At 41.6% G+C, this 19,687-nt stretch overlaps 1 protein-coding gene across 1 annotated transcript in view; it reads left to right on the forward strand.

Annotated features, from left to right (window-relative positions):
* The window catches only part of BCAR1 (BCAR1 scaffold protein, Cas family member), a gene marked incomplete at its 5' end in the record, with an annotated part of 236,411 nt that overhangs the window by 20,502 nt on the left and 196,222 nt on the right, over window positions 1–19,687 (forward strand). The window lies entirely within an intron of this gene.

Genomic DNA, 19,687 nt, shown 5'->3' on the forward strand with positions numbered 1-19,687 from the left:
CTGGTCCTCGGGGCCCACTAACAGGCCAGATTTTAAGTATTACCTTGGGGAGATGCAGACTTGAATACTGCAATCACTGAGCAGCAAATTAGATCACCTGTGATGTAATTTAGTTATCTTGCAAACCTGGCCTGTTAGTGGGCCCCGAGGACCGGAGTTGGGGACCACTGCCCTAAACAATCGGAAAGGGGATTCATCAGAGAAAATGACTTTGCCCCAGTCTTCTGCAGTCCAATCCCTGTACCTTTTGCAGAATATCAGTCCATCCATGATGTTTTTCCTGGACAGAAGTGGATTCTTTGCTGCCTTTCTTGACACCAGGCCATCTTCCAAAGGTTTTCTCCTCACTGTGCCTGCAGAGTGTGCCTCCACACTTACACCCGCCTGCTGCCATTCCTAAGCAAGCTCTGCACTGGTGGTGCCCTGATTTCGCAGCTGAATCAACTGTAGACGGTCCTGGAGCTTACTGGACTTTCTTGGGCACCCTGAAGCCTTCTTCACAAATGCAGTGGAAATGTTTTTTTATGGGATTAGGTTCATTTTCATGGCAAAGAGGAATTGCAATTCATCTGATCACTCTTCATAACATTCTGGAATATATGCAAATTGGCGTTATAAAAACTGAGGCAGCAGACATTGTGAAAATTATTATTTGTGTCATTCTTAAAACTTTTGGCCGTGACTGTAGACCAGCCTTTTTCAACCAGGGTGCCGTGGCACCCTGTTGTGCCTCCTGGGTTCTTCAGGGGTGCCTTGGCAAAATGGCAACAAATTGCCACAGGTTTTTACTTTGTAGAATTACAACTCTTGGCATTGTGCTGGTCAGGCCACCGGCACCCTGATAACCCTGGGCACTGTGCGAGTCAAGCCACTGGCACCCTGATAACCCTGGGCACTGTGCGAGTCAAGCCACTGGCACCCTGATAACCCTGGGCACTGTGCTGGTCAAGCCACTGGCACCCTGATAACCCTGGGCACTGTGCGAGTCAAGCCACTGGCACCCTGATAACCCTGGGCACTGTGCTGGTCAAGCCACTGGCACCCTGATAACCCTGGGCACTGTGCGGATCAGCACTGGGGTCACATTAGCAAATAAAAGAAGAGAAACTGAGGGAGAAGAGAAACCCTAGAATACTAGTCCATACCAGTTTGCAATAGTGAAGGGATAAATCACTTCTAATGTTGGATGGCCCACATGTATGGATGTTGCTACGTTATGTAAAACTATTAGTTTAGGGCACAGGTGTCAAACACAAGGCCCGCGGGCCGAATCCAGCCCTCCAGGTCATTTTATGTGGCCCTCGCACCTCTCCTGTACCTGCAGAAGAGCTCCAGTCCTCCTCCAGACCTTATACTTTCTGCTTTCCAGCAATGCCTCCAGCTTCTTCCCAGCAGCACTTCAAGGTAAGGGAGGTGCATTGTGATGTAAGAGAGGGTGGGGGACTCAAACTTTTGATGGTGGAGAGGTTCTTGACGTCTTATGTAAGGGTAGGGGATGCTCTTGACATCTAGTCTTACAAATACAACCGGCCCTTTTGAGGGCAATCATAATTCTGATGCGGCCCGCAAATAAATTGAGTTTGACACCCCTGGTTTAGGGGGTTTTTTACATTTTAGAATGGGGTGCCTCGAGATTTTGCTGAATTGTTAAGGGTGCCACAACTGAAAAAAGGTTGAGAAACACTGCTGTAGACTACTGTTTGCCGGGGCCTTGACAACTGCAAAGACCCTGCATGTGGCCGCTGGGCTGCAGATTGGGAATCCAGGATACCAGAGACACGTAATCCTAGAATGTTTGTCCTGGTGGGGAGAATACTGCACGGCGTATTGCTTCTTCCAGTCTGAGTAATTATAAATAATTTGGCTGAGTTTGAAATGATCCAGCATTTCATTCCTCTGTCTTTGTGGAATTTGCCGCTTGTATAATAGACAGGATCACACAAGCAGAACGCCTTACTTGCTGGGATCACTTTCTCATTGTCCTGTAATGTCTGAGCCCTCAGAAACAATTCATTTTCAGTTCTATGAATTCAGCTTAGTCATTAGCAGATTCTTCACAATGGCTCTCCCTGAACAATGGACTGTTACGCAGAGGCTTGAAGAATTTCAATTCCGGGGTCATTTGCAAGGACATTTCTCAAACTTTGGCAGTTTGAGAAGCAGTTTTCCAGCTTTCTTCTTTCTTTTATCGCCATTGAATATCATTAGGATGGCCATACATTCGTAGATTTTTGAACAGATATTTGTATGAAAAATCTCTGCAGTACATTGGATAATGCCATTAGAGACGAATGTTGTTTGAAGGTACTTCTAAATTTTATTAGCTTTTAAAATTAGATTTTTGGTATGAGTGGAATTTCCACATTAGGCCCCTTTCAGATAGAGCAGAATCAATCCAGCGGATCCGCCTGCTCAGCGAGGGATATCTCTACTGATCCCTGCTGAGCAGGCAGATGACAGGTCTGTGTCTGCTCTGCTATGCAGAGCAGACACGGACACAGCCCGCTCTCCTCTATGGGGCGGTCAGATGCAAACCGATCCACCGGACGGATAGAGAACAGATCCCCATCCGTCTGTTTTTAGTGGACCGGATCTGATCCTGGCGGGTGTCAGCGGACACATGTCCACTGACATCTGCTGCTCCAAAGAGAACAATGTGTGGTCTGATCGAGTTCGTCTGAAAATTGGACAGGCGGACCGATAAGTCCGCTGGTGTGAAAGGGGCCCTAAGTGCCGGTGAAGTCGCCTGTGAAGTCGCGTGCACCGCTACTTCGGCGCGACTTGCACGGACTTCATATAATGAATGTCAATGCAAGTCGCTCCGATGTCGCCCCAAAGTAGTACAGGAACTATTTTCTAAGTCGGAGCGACTTGAGTCACTCCTATTAAAACGGTTCCCGTAGCACTGCATGGACTGCGACCAGTCGCCTGACAAGTCGCGGTAGTGTGAATGGGCACTTACTGTTAGAAATTCTTTCAGTTCAGGGAAAATTTTCTTTTCAAAAAACAAACTTCGATTTGACACCACTAACTGTTAGAAAATCAAATGAGCTTTACGAAAATGGAAATTTTCTAATAATATTCTGCTAGTGCATGGTCAGGTAACACACGGATAGATCGGCACATGTAATGTCTAGGCTGGCCATACATTAATCAATTTTCTTTCCTTCAACCACATGTATAGGGCATAACAGCTATAGCCGTCAGCAGTAATCACATGAAAATACCAGGCTGGTTGTACTGAAATTGATTAATAGATATGCCAGTTGGACCACCATAAACAATTCAACAGAACTGCATTGCAGACCTCTCCTCATAGCTTCTATTAGCAGGCTCATACCTCAGTGGTGTCTGGTTACTGCAAGGAATTTTTGTTGAGAAGATGGGGAGAAAGCTGGATGAAGAATTTTCTTACTCTGGAAACATTGTTTGCAAACACTGTAGTGTATTTGGGACTTTCTTTTTTGGCCAACATTAAAGGGAACCTGTCAGGTTATTAATACGGGTCAAACCACAGAAATACAGAAAGTAGTACCAGACCAAAACCGGGTGAAAGAGTCAAGGTTAGTAATATGGGAGCAGCCACTGCTTACCTCTTTTCTAGGTGCAAGCTCCAGGGATAAAACCCTCATCATTGCACCACTGCTTTTGAATCTCCGGCTGAGAAAAAGCATACAACAAAAGAAATCAGAACATCACACCTGCATATTAGTTACAACAGTGTCTTGTAAGGTAGTAAAGGAAAGGTAAGGATATCATTCCTAGAGCTTACCCCTTCGGCAGTGGCAGCACCCAATGTTCTCTCCTGTTAGGTTTCAATGAAAGGAACTTGTATGTACTTTTCACCAAAAAATTGCTGTCTATAACTATAATGAGATTATGCCGAGAGGAAGACACTGCTCAGACGTCTGTGCCCAAGCCCCAGTTGGCGGGGCGAAACGTGCTGGGACAGATAAACATACATGTTTGTCAGCACACCATGGATTTTGCACAGCAGTCCGAAGAAACTTTTTATTGCAAAGGGATCACATCAGGAAAAGTGCAACGTTTCGGAGTCATGCAGGACCCCTTCGTCAGGCATGTGACAGGTCTCGCTGGAACAGGTTGGTCTAAGCAGCATCTTCCTTTCTGCATACCTTCACTTCTTAATTACTGCACAAACGGCAGCTCCCACACTCTAAATACTGGCGGGGGAAACTTTCCATCCTCCAGCTTTGAGCGGCGCTACAAGCTCACCCTGTGTAACATTCCCACTGCGCTTAAATAGTTCATAGTTGAAGTAAATCGGTGCAATGCTCGCGCAGGGCAAACAGGTTCACTCAATTAAAGCTCTTCTCATTGGCTTACTAGACTTGGAATCTGCCCAAAGTCTGGAGCAACTGGTGGATTGAGCAACTGGTGGATGATAGAGACAAGAACTCACTGCTCAAGGTGGTGTGATTGCCTGATGACTCACACCGGTGCATGCCCCGGCTCGCCTCCGTGAAAACTTGATAAAGGAAAAGGAATTGGCAGCACTCCAGGTTTAGTCAAAATCCAGATTTATTGACTGGACATCCAAATATGACAATTGGATGTCCAGTCAATAAATCTGGATTTTGACTCAACCTGGAGTGCTGCCAATTCCTTTTCCTTTATCAACTGGTGGATGGTGCCACACCAAGAAGAAGAAAATATGTTGCCAGCACATCTCAATGCTCATGCAATTAAAACGCCTTTACTAGCATATGTTCATCATGTATGTCAAAAACAGAGTGCAGCATTATGGAACCGCCAGGGGTCTCTTCATCAGGCAAAATACTGAATGTACACTGAGGCGTGTGAGCTTCTGAGACCATGGGTCCACCTTAAAGTACCTGGTATTCCTTTGGATCTTGATGCTGATCAGAGTGGCGGAGGAGCAAAGAAAAGGTGAGTATATGCTGAGGAGGAGTGGAGGCCTTTAATGACCACAACACAGGGTAGCTTTAAAGTGATTTAAGATGGGATCTATGTGTCCTTTTTCACTTGTTGAATATTGTATTCTTTTTTCTGAAAATCAAAAGCCCATCTGTCTGACGAGGTTATATGTTATACCCATATTAAGGGCTTCTGCACACTGCAGCTCCAAAAAAAGGCTGCTTTTCCAGGCATTTGAGCTTTTATTTCAGCTGGAAGAAGCTTGTGCTTTTTTGGGCTCTTTTGCTTGTTTTTATTGAGCTCCTTTGAGCTTCTTTGAGCATGTGTGTTTTTTTCACAAACCCTCCCCTCGGCTCTTTTTTCCTATTTTTTATTTATTTTTGTGTGTTTTCAAGCTTCTTTGAGCTCTTTCATGCCTTTTCACGCTTTTTTGGGCAATTAGGCATCTTTTCTGCTTGAAAGCCCTCAAAAACGCAAGTTTAGTGGGTTTTTTCTGTGCCTGTAAGAGCATATGCCTGTAAAATCGTGTAAAAAACCCGTAGTGTGCATGGACACATTGGCTAACATTGAGGGGAGTTTCAAGGCAGAAGAAAATGAGAGCTTAAAAGAGCCCAAAATAAGCCTGTAGGAGCAGCTTCTTTGAGCTTCGGTGTGCAAGACCCCCCAGGCCTGGTCCACACCTATGCATTTCTTAGTGCGTTTTCAGTTTTACAGAAACACACTACAGTCCATTTAACATAGTTTCCTATGGGTCACGTTCACATCTGTGCATTCTATGGAAAGGGCCAGGGACTTTTTTTCTGGTTTTTGGCTCCATAGATTTCAATGGATCGAAAACGTGTATTGAAAAATGCAAAATGCAAACTGTAACCTGCATAGATGTGACCCAGGCCTTAGAATGTAGCATGAAACATGGTCAGAGGCCACAGCCCTCCACCTCCAAACCGCCCCGCAGGCTCCTGTCATATTTGAATTTGGCATAGATGCATCATTTATGCACAGGAACCTGTGAATGAAAAAACTGCAAGTCCCATCGGCCAACGCAGCAGAGGGAGCTGTACTTCTCAAAGCGCAAATGTGGTGACATCATCGCACTTGTAGTCCATTGATATTTCCTCCAGCTCTGCAACTGAAGGTGTGTATTTAAAGCAGAGTTCCACCCTAAAATTATACTTACCTCCATCTTCTTGCTCCGGGTCACCTGAAAAACAAATGGATAATCGCAATATTTTTTTTTTTTTACTTACCTCGTTTAGGAGAAAATATACTTACCTTACTTCCTCTTCCTCCCCTCGGCGGCCACGTCGATTCGTCACTTCCTGGCTTTGCAATGATTCCTGGGAGCTGAACGTCATCGCTCCCAGGAATCAATGCGCCTGCACCGGCCCCCGACGTCAGTTCCGGTGCAGGCGCCGTCATACCTTGCTAAACAGCTTCTGGGCATGCCCAGAAGCTGTGGAGGGATGACGCTGCGGCACCGAAAGTGACGGCAGGGCCGGTGCAGTGCATCGTGGGACCGAAGAAGACGGAAGAGGACACAGAAGAGGATCGCGCTGGCTTCAAGCTGCCCACACCTGAGATGGCAGCGCTGGACAATACATTTTCAAGGTAAGTATTTCTTCTAAAAGGTAAGTGCAACCCGGGACAGATCAGAGGCTATCCATTGTGGAATGTGCTAGCCCTGACTGTCCCAGGGGTATTTTTATTAAAAAAAACTTTCCCAGGGTGGAACTCCGCTTTAAGCTGGAAGAATAGTCTGCAGGAGTCAGAGCATTGCCCCGGATTGCGGTTGCATGCTCCAATGCAAAAATATAATAAATTGCCCTTTTTTGCAATATTTTGCTTTTTTTTGCAAAAGGTGGAATTTTCCTTTAATTCTTTTTCTAACTCTGTAAAATAAAAAGGTGATGTTTTTCACAATTTGTGTTGCTGTTAGAATAATTTTCTAGGTGCCAAAATCGTACTAAATTACATTTTTAATTTAGGATTGGCTGGTAGATTTTACAAGTGCTGTTAGGATTTCCGAACGTGTAACTCTGGATAATTTTCCAAATGAGGACGTTCTACGTTTTGGCAGGGAAAGGGTTTTTTAGGTGGTTTATCTAAGGTGACCTTTGTAGAAGCTGTTTCCTTTTCCTGATTGAAGTCTCTCCCAGATTTCAACATTCTACATGAATTCCCCTCCCCCAACCCGTTTCCAGCTGCTATCCTGCCTGCTGCCAGCCAGAATCCTGGATACCAGATACAAATATTCTGAGGGCTAGGGGGACATTGTTCTTGTTCTCCTTTGTTTACTGAGCGCTGCATGTGTGAAGTTCTATTTTTTAGAGGAAATGGTATAAATCTTTTTTTTTGGCCTGGTCTGCTTTCATTTCAGGAAAATGTGTTTTTTTTGGGGGCTGGAAGTCATACTCCCCCCCCCCTTTTTTTTTTGTAAACACATCACGAAGGCTCATTTAGGCCTCTTTCACACGGTCTGCATTCCGTTGCGGACCGTGCTCTGCTCAGCGGAGATCGATCCGCCGATCCCCACTGAGCCGGCGGATGACAGCTCCGTCTCCGCTCTGTGTGCGGAGAGGGAGGTGTCAGAGCCCCGCTGCTCTCTATGGGGAATCGGATGAGAGCGGACCGCCTGTCCGCTCTCATCCGATCCCATCCGATCCGATCCCCGGGACGGATGGAAAATAGGGTTTCCATCCGTCCGGATTTCACGGACAGGATCGGATGCGGATGGCAGTGGGTGTCAGCGGACATGTCACCGCTGACATCCGCTGCTCCATAGGGCTGAATGGGGCATCCGATCAGATCCGCCTAAAAAAACGACAGGCAGATCTGATCGGAACGCCCGTGTGAAAGAGCCCATAGACTTTAAAGTGGAGTTCCACCTAAAAAAAAAAAAAGACATAAAAATACCCCCGGGACAGTCAGGGCTAGTGCATTCCATAATGGATAGCCTCTGATCTGTCCCTGGTGTCACTTACCTGCTAGAAGAAATACTTACCTTGAAAATGTATTCTCCAGCGCTGTGGGCAGTTTGAAGCCAGCGCGATCCTCTTCTGTGTCCTCTTCGGTCCCACGATGCACTGGGAGCTGAACGTCATCGCTTTGGAATGATTCCTGGGAGCTGAACGTCATCGCTCCCAGGAATCAATGCACCTGCACCGGCCCCGCCGTCACTTCCGGTGCCTGCGCGTTATCCCTCCACAGCTTCTGGGCATGCCCAGAAGCTGTTTAGAAGGGAATGACGCGCGCCTGCACCGGAACTGACGTCGGGGCTGGTGCAGGTGCATTGATTCCTGGGAGCGATGACGTTCAGCTCCCAGGAATCATTGCAAAGCCAGGAAGTGACGACGGGCCGCGGCCGCCGAGGGGAGGAAGAGGAAGTAAGGTAAGTATATTTTCTTCTAATCCAAGGTAAGTAAAAATAAAAAAAAATGCGATTATCCATTTCTTTTTAAGGTGACCCGGACCAAGAAGATGGACAGAAGTGTAATTTTAGGGTGGAACTCCACTTTATTAACACATTAATTTCAAAAGTAAGTTTCAGTATTTGAAATATGCATTTTCCATTAACATAATACCTGGAGATCCTGCCAGACAGTGTTGATGCGGGAATCCCTCCTGCTGGGCCATTGTCTTCTCCCAGTAGGGGTGGGGGAAGCTGTACCCACCGAGAGAAGACAGTGATTATCGCTACTGGCTGTAGCAGCCGCTGGCGATAATCGCAGGTAAAACCCGGTATGCTGGTTGGTACATTCAGCCTGCCCATACACAGTTCCTGCTGAATCAACCAAGATTTGAACCGTGTATGGCGTGCCTGAGGGTGCTTTCACACTGCCGCGCTGTGGTTTTGCTTCAGTGCGGCTGTGACCTAGTGTGCTCGTGGTTTTTGTGCGGGTTACCTACCCTTTTCTATGGAGTTCTATTATGCCACTGAGTGGTACGTACGGTACGGTTCGGTACGGTACGGTACGGTTCGGAACTGTACACATTGCGTTTCCACTGCCAATAGTACCCTTTCATGATAGGCGTGGTGTAGCAGGAAAGCTGTGATAGACGATTCTCTGTCAACCAATCAAAGTTCTGCAGAGTGTAGCTCCACCCTGTTGGTACGGTACTAATGTGCTTGGTACCCCAACGAAAGGGTACCAAAAAAGTGGTACGGTACGGTTCGGAATTAGGGTACCATTCATAATGGAAACGGCATAAATAGCGTACCGTACCGAACCGTACCAGAAAGCTCAGTGGAAACAAGCCATTAGATATGGCATTTTTTTCTGAAAGCGCACCAAAAGTCCTGTATGCTGCCATTGGGAGGTGCTTGCACTATCAGCCACAGGTTTTCTTTACCAATTTGCCTCCTAGGACATGTAGTGCTGCACATTTTAATACAAAGCATTTTGCCTAAGCCACAGGCACAGCGTCAGGAGAGCGAAAGGTCATTCTGGCCCAGAAAAAGCAATCGGTTTATATCTGATGCACATTTTACAGGCCTGTACTGATGGAAACTAACAGGAACACGCTCATCAGCTTGGAAAATCTGTAAAAGGAAAAAGTTATTCATGTCTAGTATTCGTTCGATGTTTCCCCTAGTCTATTGAACTTCAGGAATACCTTTCCGTCTTTCTATATATAGAAATTTGCCATGTGTGTTTCAGTATCCAGATCGTAATTTTTTTTTTTTTTTTATATATTACTGAATTATTGTTTTCATTTCCTATTATTCATCAGGCTAAAGTGTCATACCATATAGTTTAGATGGAGATTAAAAGCTTTGTTGGTGTGTGCCATGGTCTGTAACAACCAATGAGATGCTTGCTTTTTTAATTTAAAAAAAGACATGAAGGGGAAAATGACACGAAGTGGTTGTGATGTTTGTAGCCAGTCCCCATTCCTTCCTATAAAGACAGGTCACAAATATACTTTGGGGTTCATTTACTAAAACTGGGGAGTACAAAATCTGGAGGAGTTGCGCATGGTACGCACCGCTGCCGCTGTTGTCGGCGTTCGTTTTACACAAATTATCAGCTTGCCGCTCATATCCTGCTGTATCGGAGAGTCTTTTGGAATGCTTGATAACTGGAGATCCAATATCTTACAATAAGACACCATTTTTAAATGGGCTTCACAATGAAGATGTGTGTTTTCTGGTATTATATGATCACTGACTGCTAAGTGAGGATCCTTCCCCCCCAATGGAGGTCAGGCTTGAGATCTATAATTTATGCGTTCCCAGCCATTATAATTTATGGCCCAACTGATCTGGTAAGAGGTGCATGGTAACTACTACTACCTGGTGGTGGATTTTTCTTTTTTTACATCAAATTAGAAGTCCACCCTAAAACTAAAACCCCTGCATCTACAGACATCCATGATCTAACACTAACCTATCTAGCCCTGTAAAGAAGAAATCAGTATACGTACCTTTTTTGAAGCCCCGATCCCACGCTGAGCTGTCAGCCGCGGCTTCGCTGTGCAGGCGGGTGCAGAGGACACAGCTGACAACGGAAGGCCCATAGTAACTCTATGGGTGATGTCACTTCCCATTAATTTCACAGCCGTTGTCGGTTGTGTCCTCTGCAGAGCTTCTGCCGCTGGAGACCGGGTCCAATCGGCCTAAAAAAAGGTATGTATAGCAATTTCTTCTTTACAGGGCTAGATAGGTTAGTGTTAGATGGTGAATGTCTGTAGATGCAGGGATTATAGTGTTAGAGTGGATTTACACTTTAATGATACTCCCTGGAGGATCACACACTGTGGAGGTTTCATGTTGGGACTTTCCTGGTTACCAATGGACTATATCTTTTTTATGAAAATATGAATTTTGACACATGAATATATATATATATATATATACTGTATATGCACTTTCATTTATATTTTTGAACTTTTGTGGATTTATATATAGCCTTTGCACTTTTGTGGATTTATATGCAGCTTCTGCACTTTTGTGGATTTATATATAGATTTTGCACTTTTGTGGATTTATATATAGCTTTTGAATCGTATAGTACAATGAGTCCTGCGCTGTCTAAACTGGGGTGATAGGGGATAAAATGGAGACCCCAGATGCTGCTAGTACCGGAACTGGTGACCATACAGTGTGAGATATATAAACGGTGGGGGGTACTGCGCTTCTGGGTAAGTGAATAATATTGAATAATAAATAAATAAAATGAACTAAAACTGGTGTATGTGACTAACACAGTGTATACACCTGGGAACTAAACCATATACATAAAATTCATAATCATAGTGAACAAGGGTAAACAAACAATAACCTAAAAATCACTTAATGTGTTCATCATTCTTAAGTGATAAATAAAGTGCTCAGGTGCATATATAAGTGTCCTCTGTGCTTCACAGAAAAATAAATCGCGGTCTGGGTGTAAATAAAGTCCAAAAAACTAAAAAAAATTGTGCAAGTAAATAAATATAAGTCCACAGGTGCTATTCCTTCACCAACCACCGTGCTATATAAAAAATGGGGTGCTTCTCCTTCCCCTCAGGGTGTCCAAGCCTCTCACCTTAAAGACTAAGGGTAAAAGCCTTAATAGTCATCCAGGGGGCTCCTCTCCAGTTTTATGCCGTACTCCACTAGTGTCAGATATCTGGGCTACTGCAGATGATAAGACTCCCTCTCCCTCTCCAGATTCTCCACAGTTCCAATGGCTCTCAAAACAGAATGCTCAAAATAGTGCAGTATGTCTGGATAATGGGTTCTTTATTAAAATTAGCTTTAAAAATACTCACATTTGTTGAGTATAAACAGCGCAAAAACAAAGGATAGCGTCGGAGTGGGATCGCAGTCCTCACTTCCGCGATGTGCGTCACTTCCGGTCCGAACGTCCCTACGCGTTACGCCACTTCCGCGTCACGTGGCTTCTTCAGGGGTAGCTATTGGACGCGTGTGACGCTCATAAATACTGTTGAAGCCGGATATACTGATCTCGCCATTTTGGATAAGGGTGTTGGATTGATTGTCCGAAAACCGGATATACCGATTCCGCCATCTTACTGGAGCCCGCTCCGGACTTCCATAGTATTTCATAATTTTATAATTTGGTCTGTGAGTAACGATTTGCAACTGACTGTATAAATACAGACAGGGCAATCGTATTCATAAGGAAGTGCAACTAGATAAAGCCGTATCCATTCAAGTTATTCACGGAGGACTGTGTCCCGGGAGTGTAGCACATATTACCATTACTGAATAATTGAATATTTCATGCTAATACCTAATAATATATACTCTAGAATTCCTATATATTCGAATACATCATTAAAATAATTGATAAACCCTGAGTAATACCGAAGGAGTTGTTTACGCTCTAGAATGTGACTGTGGCCATCAGTATATTGGAAGAACAAAAAGACTATTAAGAATCAGAGTCAAAGAACATATTAAAAACATAGAAAAAGGTTTTGAGAAACACAGCGTATCTAGACACTTCGAGAAATATCACAAGAAAGATCCCTCTAAGCTAAGGTTCTGGGCGATTGAACCATATAAACGACATTGGAGAGGGAGTCATAAAGTGAGATCCCTGAGCCAACGCGAGTCTTACTGGATACATACCTTAGATACACTTTATCCCAATGGTTTAAATATAGAATTTGATTTAAACTGCTTTATAAGTGATTTTTAATTTAAATTTTAAACTTTATCTAATTTTTTAATTTTGACGTATCAGCGTAGATGTAATGTATGCCCCTCGCACTTTATCCCACTAGGAGACTCTAGATCCCTATTTATACCATCCTTCATCATTATTCTATGACTATATCTCCCTAGTTTCTAAAATGGGCTCCACCTAGTGGTAGGAACTTATTATACATCTTTCTTTTGTTGCCTTCCGTTGATTAGGACCCATTGAATATATTATATATATATTTTTTTAATAATATTAATTATTTTAACATATATTGGACACACTAATATTATTTTTGTCTATATATAAATATCTGCCTGTAGATATATGGATTTTGGGATATATTATATATATATTTTAGATGAATCAGTGATTATGCGATTTAGGATTATTTATGAATGTACCTTTTGACCCAGTGCTTTATTATTATTATTTCTTTCAGGGTTTATCAATTTAATTATATTTTAATGATGTATTCGAATATATAGGAATTCTAGAGTATATATTATTAGGTATTAGCATGAAATATTCAATTATTCAGTAATGGTAATATGTGCTACACTCCCGGGACACAGTCCTCCGTGAATAACTTGAATGGATACGGCTTTATCTAGTTGCACTTCCTTATGAATACGATTGCCCTGTCTGTATTTATACAGTCAGTTGCAAATCGTTACTCACAGACCAAATTATAAAATTATGAAATACTATGGAAGTCCGGAGCGGGCTCCAGTAAGATGGCGGAATCGGTATATCCGGTTTTCGGACAATCAATCCAACACCCTTATCCAAAATGGCGAGATCAGTATATCCGGCTTCAACAGTATTTATGAGCGTCACACGCGTCCAATAGCTACCCCTGAAGAAGCCACGTGACGCGGAAGTGGCGTAACGCGTAGGGACGTTCGGACCGGAAGTGACGCACATCGCGGAAGTGAGGACTGCGATCCCACTCCGACGCTATCCTTTGTTTTTGCGCTGTTTATACTCAACAAATGTGAGTATTTTTAAAGCTAATTTTAATAAAGAACCCATTATCCAGACATACTGCACTATTTTGAGCATTCTGTTTTGAGAGCCATTGGAACTGTGGAGAATCTGGAGAGGGAGAGGGAGTCTTATCATCTGCAGTAGCCCAGATATCTGACACTAGTGGAGTACGGCATAAAACTGGAGAGGAGCCCCCTGGATGACTATTAAGGCTTTTACCCTTAGTCTTTAAGGTGAGAGGCTTGGACACCCTGAGGGGAAGGAGAAGCACCCCATTTTTTATATAGCACGGTGGTTGGTGAAGGAATAGCACCTGTGGACTTATATTTATTTACTTGCACAATTTTTTTTTAGTTTTTTGGACTTTATTTACACCCAGACCGCGATTTATTTTTCTGTGAAGCACAGAGGACACTTATATATGCACCTGAGCACTTTATTTATCACTTAAGAATGATGAACACATTAAGTGATTTTTAGGTTATTGTTTGTTTACCCTTGTTCACTATGATTATGAATTTTATGTATATGGTTTAGTTCCCATGTGTATACACTGTGTTAGTCACATACACCAGTTTTAGTTCATTTTATTTATTTATTATTCAATATTATTCACTTACCCAGAAGCGCAGTACCCCCCACCGTTTATATATCTCACACTGTATGGTCACCAGTTCCGGTACTAGCAGCATCTGGGGTCTCCATTTTATCCCCTATCACCCCAGTTTAGACAGCGCAGGACTCATTGTACTATACGATTCATCTCCTCATACCAATAACCGAGCCCTGCAGCAGTCATGGAAGTGTTCAACTTCCTAGAAGATAGAAACATTAATATGGATGAGATTTTTAGCATAGAAGGGAACCAAAATAATAAAAAGAATAAAGAAATTGATGTGACAGGTTTAATGAGAAAATTGAAGCACAACATGGAAAAGAAAATAAGTCTGTGGTGGGATATCAATACGTTCGATAAGTATTTGAAAGAAAAGATAGTCCCAAGGAGATTAAGATGGGAGGTCCCCATCAATGATGGCCTTATGGATAAGGAAGCAATCGATGAATGGTATAATTTTTTTAATGAAAAAAGTCTGGAACTGGTGCAATTTCTATTAAAGCGCAAACAAAGGAAGCAGAGACGGATAGAAGCCCTGATTACAGAATTGAAAACATCACTGGAACCATTTAAGGATAATACCGAATTCATCAAATTGACTGGACAATTAAATAAAGATCTGAACTCTAAAGACAGAGAAGTTCAACAAAGGAAGACAAAAAAGTACTTAAGAGACATTAACGATTATAAAGATGATCGAGTTTTCAAATGGCAAAATAACCTGGAAGATATGAATCCACTTTCTACTTATTCTACCCCAGAGAAAATGGTCAGAATGGAGTTAACCCCTCTAAGACCTATAAATATTGAGGACACCCCGGGATCACAGTACTCTTATCCAGAAACCCCGAAAGAACAGAGAAAACCTAGACCTCAGTACACCACTCCGAAACGGAATGAAGATCCGGATAAGAGAGAAAGAAGAGAGAGTGGACGCAGTCAGTCCAACAGAGAGTATTCAAACTATAATGGACCAAGAGATCAACAACAGAGACATTACACTGAATCCAGAGAACAACAGTATGACAATAGAAACTTCCCCAATTATAATGAACCCAGGGATTATCAACAAAGACCATCGAATGAATTTAGAGACCATCAACCAAGACAATACAATCAGTACCATAACCAAGGATACTATAATTATGACCACCAAAGAGGTTACCAGAATCAATATTTCCAACCACAAAGAAACCCAGAATATGGGGGGAATGGAGGGTATCGAACACCAAATAATGGATGGAGAAAACCCCCCTACTGGAGAAATAACAGAAGACCTTTTTATAATCATAACAATGGACCAAGGAGACCACCACAAGACTATCACAACAATGGATACCAAAACAATGGGTATAATAGGGGACCCCCTAGGGATTTCCCCCAACATAGAGGTGAAAGAAGCCCTATCCCTACATATAACCAATTCGCTCCATTGGCACACCATCAGGAAGAAGAGAGTAGTAATCAACAGAGGAATGACGAAACTAGGAGAGAAAAACAGAGGGAAGAAGGCGGAAATAGGCCTTTTTTAGAGAAAGGCAGGGATGCCAACTCACCCAAGAAAAAGGACGAGTCAAAGAATGTAAGAAGAAGTGCGGAAAAAAGAGAGGGGGCAGAGGAGGAAAGAGAAAACAAGAGAAAAAGAAACCAATAGGTCAAGGAGTGTTTAATCTAAGTGATAAGACACTCACTCAGGAAGAACTAAAAGTCCTGGACAAAGGACTGAAATATGCCCCCAAAAAGAATTGTAACAAATTTGAAACATACATAGGGATCCAAAAATATATAAGACAATTAAATGTAAAAAAATATTTAGTAAGTAACCCGATTACAAGCATTTCTTCTACCTCACAAGGGGATGGCATACAGCACAGCACTTTAAGAAACCGGTCCGTTTTTAACCCTCAATTGAACGATAATAGACACATTACGGTTTTTAAAGATATGGTTTTAGAAGACTTAAAGAATCTTAAAATAAAGAAATATGATGAATCTAGAGCAATACAGAGTGGACTGAATAAATTGCAGAAGAGAAAAGATATAATAGTAAGACCTGCAGACAAGGGAGGAGGAATTGTGATATTTAATAAAGAACAACATGGGAAAATAATGAAGGAAATGTTGGAGGACACAGTGACTTACACTAAATTACCCAGCAATCCCCTTTTCAAACATAGAAAGGAACTCGAACAACTCCTACACCTAGGCTTGAAAAAAGAAATTTTAACGAAAAAAGAAGCCAAGTACCTATTTCCTGAAGCCTGCAGAACTCCGATTATTTATATGTTACCTAAGATGCATAAAAATAAAGTGAATCCCCCACCAAGGCCTATTGTAAATGGGATAGACTCCCTTACATCTAGACTGGGGCAATATATAGATTCATTCTTGCAACCGATAGTACCACAGACGAAGGCATACGTCAAAGATACGAAACATATCTTACAGATTTTAGAGGTATTACCGAATTTTAATAATAATGTTTTTATGGCGACTGTAGACGTAGCGGCGTTATATACTATTATCAATCATAAGGAAGCACAAGGATCAGTAAAATGGGCATTGAGGAAATATTCATCGCTGATCTGTAAACAAAGAAAATTTATCATCAGATGTCTCGACTTCTGCTTAGAAAAAAACTATTTTTGGTATAGTAGAACCTACTATCACCAAAAAATCGGGATTGCAATGGGCGCCAAATTTGCGCCGAGTGTAGCGAATATTTTTATGGCAAGATGGGAAGAAGATACTGTTTTTACTGATACCCCCACTGAGCTACTTTTATATAAAAGATTCATTGATGACGTGTTTTTAATATGGAGTGGCACTAGAGATTCTTTGGAAATGTTTTTAAACAAACTCAACATGAATGAGATGAATATTAAATTGACATGGGAGATCAGTGAGGAACAAGTGAACTACCTCGACCTAGAGATTATACAGGATAAAGAGAACAAAAGATTAATCACAAAAACGCACTTTAAAGAGGTAGATAAGAACAGCTACCTTCCCACAGATAGCTGCCATCACACAAACTGGATCTGTAATATCCCGAAAGGTCAGCTACTACGTTTGAAAAGGAATTGTAGCAGGAACAACGACTATGAAGAACAAGCCAAATTGATTGGAAATAGATTTATTGAAAAAGGATATGACCCTATGTTTATATCTGAAAAAATACAGGAAGTCGGGAATCTGGAAAGAAAAACATTAATTAAAGACAAAGAACAATATAAAAGCACTTTTAATGAGAAATTACCCATTTTACTAGATTTTAATATGCAATATAAAAAAATAGAAAAAGTGATTAAAAAACACTGGGAGATTTTAAAATTTGATAAACATTTGAGGAATATTCTCCCTGATAAACCAGTGTTTGTGTACAAGAAAGCGCCGATCATCAAAAATATGTTAGTAAAAACAGTAGTAGATCCTCCAAAAAGAAATCTCACATTTTTTTCAGGGAAAGGCTTTTATCCATGTAAAAGATGCTACGCCTGTTTGAATAGTAAATATCCAAAAGAAAAAATCTTTGAATTCAGATCCACGAGCAATGGCCTAACTCACAAAATTAAGGATTTTGTATGCTGTAATACCGAAGGAGTTGTTTACGCTCTAGAATGTGACTGTGGCCATCAGTATATTGGAAGAACAAAAAGACTATTAAGAATCAGAGTCAAAGAACATATTAAAAACATAGAAAAAGGTTTTGAGAAACACAGCGTATCTAGACACTTCGAGAAATATCACAAGAAAGATCCCTCTAAGCTAAGGTTCTGGGCGATTGAACCATATAAACGACATTGGAGAGGGAGTCATAAAGTGAGATCCCTGAGCCAACGCGAGTCTTACTGGATACATACCTTAGATACACTTTATCCCAATGGTTTAAATATAGAATTTGATTTAAACTGCTTTATAAGTGATTTTTAATTTAAATTTTAAACTTTATCTAATTTTTTAATTTTGACGTATCAGCGTAGATGTAATGTATGCCCCTCGCACTTTATCCCACTAGGAGACTCTAGATCCCTATTTATACCATCCTTCATCATTATTCTATGACTATATCTCCCTAGTTTCTAAAATGGGCTCCACCTAGTGGTAGGAACTTATTATACATCTTTCTTTTGTTGCCTTCCGTTGATTAGGACCCATTGAATATATTATATATATATTTTTTTAATAATATTAATTATTTTAACATATATTGGACACACTAATATTATTTTTGTCTATATATAAATATCTGCCTGTAGATATATGGATTTTGGGATATATTATATATATATTTTAGATGAATCAGTGATTATGCGATTTAGGATTATTTATGAATGTACCTTTTGACCCAGTGCTTTATTATTATTATTTCTTTCAGGGTTTATCAATTTAATTATATTTTAATGATGTATTCGAATATATAGGAATTCTAGAGTATATATTATTAGGTATTAGCATGAAATATTCAATTATTCAGTAATGGTAATATGTGCTACACTCCCGGGACACAGTCCTCCGTGAATAACTTGAATGGATACGGCTTTATCTAGTTGCACTTCCTTATGAATACGATTGCCCTGTCTGTATTTATACAGTCAGTTGCAAATCGTTACTCACAGACCAAATTATAAAATTATGAAATACTATGGAAGTCCGGAGCGGGCTCCAGTAAGATGGCGGAATCGGTATATCCGGTTTTCGGACAATCAATCCAACACCCTTATCCAAAATGGCGAGATCAGTATATCCGGCTTCAACAGTATTTATGAGCGTCACACGCGTCCAATAGCTACCCCTGAAGAAGCCACGTGACGCGGAAGTGGCGTAACGCGTAGGGACGTTCGGACCGGAAGTGACGCACATCGCGGAAGTGAGGACTGCGATCCCACTCCGACGCTATCCTTTGTTTTTGCGCTGTTTATACTCAACAAATGTGAGTATTTTTAAAGCTAATTTTAATAAAGAACCCATTATCCAGACATACTGCACTATTTTGAGCATTCTGTTTTGAGAGCCATTGGAACTGTGGAGAATCTGGAGAGGGAGAGGGAGTCTTATCATCTGCAGTAGCCCAGATATCTGACACTAGTGGAGTACGGCATAAAACTGGAGAGGAGCCCCCTGGATGACTATTAAGGCTTTTACCCTTAGTCTTTAAGGTGAGAGGCTTGGACACCCTGAGGGGAAGGAGAAGCACCCCATTTTTTATATAGCACGGTGGTTGGTGAAGGAATAGCACCTGTGGACTTATATTTATTTACTTGCACAATTTTTTTTTAGTTTTTTGGACTTTATTTACACCCAGACCGCGATTTATTTTTCTGTGAAGCACAGAGGACACTTATATATGCACCTGAGCACTTTATTTATCACTTAAGAATGATGAACACATTAAGTGATTTTTAGGTTATTGTTTGTTTACCCTTGTTCACTATGATTATGAATTTTATGTATATGGTTTAGTTCCCATGTGTATACACTGTGTTAGTCACATACACCAGTTTTAGTTCATTTTATTTATTTATTATTC

Source organism: Pelophylax lessonae (genome assembly GCF_965119305.1).
Source record: "Pelophylax lessonae genome assembly, chromosome: 10".
Lineage (NCBI taxonomy): Eukaryota > Metazoa > Chordata > Amphibia > Anura > Ranidae > Pelophylax > Pelophylax lessonae.